The following is a 4885-nucleotide window of genomic DNA, read 5'->3' on the forward strand; positions in this document are numbered from 1 at the left end:
AAAAAAAAAAAAAAAAAAAAAAAAAAAAGAAAGAAAGAAAGGAGAGGATGGGAAGACGGAGCTGAGGTTAAAAGCCTTGGCTGCCCTTCCAGAGGACCTAAGTTAGTTTCCCACAACCATCTCTAACTCCATCTTTAGGGTCTCTGATGTTTCTTCTGGTCTCTTCCAGTACAGGGCACACAAGTGCTACAGGCATACACACAGGCAAAGCATCATATACACTAAATAAGTAAATTAATTAATATGCTAGTTGTTTTGTTTTCAATATCTAGCTAGAAGAAAACCTCTTGGTATCACTTTCATCTGGGTACTGCTTTCTACTTGCCCTGTCCCGTACACTCATGCACTGTTCTGGGCAGTGCAGTGTATGCATGCTACAAAAGGAACTGGTCCCTTAGGAACAGTAAGGTGTGCCTGGCAGTCAGGTGCTGGGAATGGTGGAGACCAAGAAAGAAGAGAAGCCAGCAGGGCCTGGTGAATGGATTGTGGTCTACAAGTTAGTAGAACTTCCTGTGCAGTGGGCAAGAGAAGTTGCTGAAGGACAAGCTTCCACCGACTGGCTCTTTAAACGTCCTGCCAGGAGTTCCTCCACAGGTTTACTTTTGTTTTGTTTTGAGACAGGATCTCATGTAGCCCAGGCTGTCTTCAAACTCAATATGTAGCCAAGGATGACTTTGAGCGCCTATGCCTCCTGCCCCTACCTCCCAAGAGCTGGGATTGCAGATATGCAGCCCTGTGCCAGGCTGTACAGCTTTTATCCATGTATCTCATGCAGTGTATCATCCTTTCATCCATGTATCTCATGTAGTGTATCATCCTTTCATCCATGTATCTCATGCAGTATATCATCCTAGAGACTGTGCTACTCATGACCAGGTCTGCTGGTGAATCTGTGATGCCAGGCCTTGAACTGGCATCAACAACCAAGCAGGGCAAATAGGCATAACATAACTATCCAAGGAAGTATTCAGCTACACACATAGTGAGGGCTACCAAAGATGCGTTCGTCTTGTTGCTCTGGTAGGCAACCGGAATGCCCAAGTCTGGACTTTACTGCAGATGTGCCATTAAAGCCAAATTTGGAAGGCCTATGAGAGAGTTGAGGGCAGCAGCGATAAAACACTCTGAAAGGAGAGGTACAAAGCCTGGGTCAGCTGGATCTTGGCCAGTGGAGGATGCAGATGTTATGAGAACATGCAGGAGAGGCATCTATATACTCTCCAAGGTTGCTATAACTAAGCGTCAGAAAACAACATAAATGTATTATCTCAGCCAGGTGGGTGGTGGCTTATTCCTTTAATCCCAGCACTCGGGAGACAGAGGCAGGTGGATCTCTAAGATAGAGGTCAGCCTGGTCCACAAAAGGAGTTCCAGGACAACCAGGGCTACACAGAGAAACCCTCTCTCAAAAAACCAAACCAAACAAAACAAAACAAAACCCAAAACAAACAACACAATTTTATTCTCTCTAAAGCTTGGTAGCCAGGGACCAAGGTGTCTAAGGGCTCTGAAAGAGTCTCCTTGCTCCCTTCACTGCTAGCAGACCTTGGTTGGCAGGAACTGAATGTCTACCTCCGACCTCACCTGCTGCACTGCCCAGTTAGATGGCGTCAGTGCTCCACCCAGTGAGCTTACTTTGCCTCAACTCCATTCAAAAACATCCCAAAAATGTCCCACGGTAGGCTGCATGGTCTGAATGTGGTTTCCCTTCCAGGGTTGGATACTTAGTCCAGCCATGGTTCACAAAGACAAGGCATTTGGAGAGTGATTGGGGTTAAAGAAGGTCATTAGTGTGGAACAACTGTTATCTAATACTGGTGGGTTTATAAGAAGAAAAGAGCAGTGAAGATACATACTAATGTCTTTTGCCTCAGCCAGGCACAGCAGTATGCTCCTGTAGTTCAGGCACTTGGAAAGTGGAAGCAGAAAGTTCAAGGTCGTCCTTGGATAAATAGTGATTTTAGGACATCCCAGACTGAATAGGAACCTGTCTCAGAAATCCAAAATAAACAAATAAATAAATATCACTTGTCTTCAGCCACATAATGCCCTCCTTTGGTATTTTGCCAGAAAGAAAGTTAATACTGGGCTGGTGAGATGGCTCAGCAGGTAAGAGCACCAACTGCTCTTCCAAAGAACCCGAGTTCAAATCCCAGCATCCACATGGTGGTTCACAACCATCCGTAACAAGATCTGATGCCCTCTTCTGGAGTGTCTGAAGTCAGCTACAGTGTACTTACATATAATAAATAAATAAATCTTTAAAAAAAAAAAAAAAGAAAAGAAAGAAAGAAAGAAAGTTAATACTGAATACCTTTGGCCTTGCCCCAGATTTACAAATTGAGATAAAGCTGCTTTCTCTGTAACCTATCCAGTCTGTACTGTGCTTTTAGTAACAGAAGACAGACACAGACCCAACACTGGAAGACAGGGCTTTAGCACACTGGGGATACAATCAAATCTCTGACCTGCTCAGTGACACAAGACGTTTGGAGAGTTGACTAGGACTCTGAGGCCCAGGCCTGGAAAAAAAAATAATCATGTGACAGAGCTTGCATGAGACATGTAGACAGACCAGCTTTACAGGAGGCAAGGAGTCTGTATTTGTCTGTGATCAGCTCTCATCAGCTGAAGAGACGGCCAGAGGCCATGGAGGCAAGTTAGCTTCAAGTTGCTGTCTGACATATAGACTTCGCTCTCATGCCCTTTTTGTAGTTGTTTCTTCTGTCCAGATACCCCAAAATGCTGATCTGAACAGGTTCTTATTTCTACTTCCAGGCCAGTTCTTCTGTCTTCTCCAATATTCATCATTGATGCTCTTGGAAGATGTCACCTCATTTATCCACTCAGGGGAAGCTTCCCCTTGAAAAGGTGTGAATGTGGGCTGGTGAGATGGCTCAGTGGGTAAGAGCACCCGACTGTTCTTCCAAAGATCTGGAGTTCAAATACCAGCAACCAGCCGGGCACTTGGGAGGCAGAGGCAGGCAGATTTCTGAGTTCGAGGCCAGCCTGGTCTACAAAGTGAGTTCCAGGACAGCCAGGGCTATACAGAGAAACCCTGTCTTGAAAAACAAAAAACAAAAAAAAAAAACAAATACCAGCAACCACATTGTGGCTCATAACCATCCATAACAAGATCTGACACCCTCTTCTGGAGTATCTGAAGACAGCTACAGTGTACTTATAATAAATAAATAAATCTTTATAAAAAAAGAAAAAGTGTGAATGCATCTGGTAGCCTCGGGCATCTCAGAGCTACTCTGGCCCACACACGCTCAGCAGTACTTAATCCTAGTAGGAAATCAACACTGGGAAAGTTTTACTCTCAGTGACCCCAGTGGACCCTCAGTTTGACTTCTGTCTCTCTAGCTGTGTGACCTTTGCCAGGTGTAATTATGTATTCCATGATTGTAACATTTAGAAGGCTGAAGCGAAAATGCAGTGAGAAGACCTTACAAAGCATAATTAAGTAGCATAGATTGATTATTCTTGATCTTAGCCAAAAGACCAAGAAGTGAGCTGCAGATATGACATGTGTGGTTGACTGAGTTGTCACCACTCTCCATCATCCCAAACAGAAACCCTGCACTCCTTGAGCAACAGTCTCTATTCCTTTCTTATAGCTAGCTATCCCCTAACCTCAACTTCTGCCTTTTCTAGATTTTCTTTTGACACCATGTGGGGTTTTAATCTTTGAGTTAGCATTCAAGGTGTTGGGTTTTGTAGCAGGCCCCCAGACCTTAGTACAACTGACTTCATGATGGAAGTGCCCTTTGGGCCATAAAACTCAGAGTACTAGCAGCCCCACCTGAAAAATGAAAACAAAGACCAGACCCATCCCAATCCATAGCTCTGGAAAAGTCTCTAAATGTCCTAGCCTTGTTTTCAGGCTTCTGAAGCACCAGTCCTGGCTAACAGTCTTGATAACTGAGGACATCAGCTCAGGATATGGTGTTTGTGCTTGAAAGCTGGGTAGGGGGTTGTTCTGTTGCTATGTGTACAAATGCTAACCTATGTGTACAAATGCTAAGCTATGTGTACAAATGCTAACCTATGTGTACAAATGCTAANCTATGTGTACAAATGCTAACCTATGTGTACAAATGCTAAGCTATGTGTACAAATGCTAACCTATGTGTCCAAAGAATCCTTAACCCTAAGATCCAGTCACCATGGAGACGAGTGCATTCTCATGTATACCAGCCTTTGTTTTTGCTTGGTTGGTTGGTTGGTTGGTTTGGTTTGGGGGGGCGGGGTGTTTGTTTTTTGTTTTTAGAGACAGGGTTTCTCTGTATAGCCCTGACTGTCCTAGAACTCACCCTATAGACCAGGCTGGACTCGAACTCAGAAATCCTCCTGCCTCTGCCTCTGTCTCCCAAGTACTGGGATTAAAGGTGTGAGCCACCACTGTCCCGCAATACCAGCCTTTGTTGCTCCCCAGTTTAAAGCTATTAGAAAATAAGAGGCTAGAGCATGTAATTGGGCAGGAGAGAGAGGAAGGCGGGACCCGAGTGAGGAAATTTCCAGAGAGACCACAGAGAAGAAGGGAGAGGAAGACAGAGAGGTCAGGAGGCTGTCTGTCATCAGAGGAGTTGAGCATTTGAGGACAAGCTGGTGGAGCAGAAGCAGCCTGGGTGAGATTCAAACAGCAACTAACAAGGGGCATGTGGTTTGGATGCAGGTGAGAATAGCTTAGAACCTGCCCAGTCTAGACTTAGAGCCTATAACTAGAATACAGGTTTCTGTGTCTTTTATACTGGCTAGCTAGAATAAGTAATTCCTTTACAAAGCTCACCCTGGCCGGGCGTGGTGGCGCACGCCTTTGATCCCAGCACTTGGGAGGCAGAGGCAGGAGGATTTCTGAGGCCAGCCTGGTCTACAAAGT

This window comes from Mus pahari, chromosome 15 (assembly GCF_900095145.1).
Source record: "Mus pahari chromosome 15, PAHARI_EIJ_v1.1, whole genome shotgun sequence".
Classification (NCBI taxonomy): domain Eukaryota; kingdom Metazoa; phylum Chordata; class Mammalia; order Rodentia; family Muridae; genus Mus; species Mus pahari.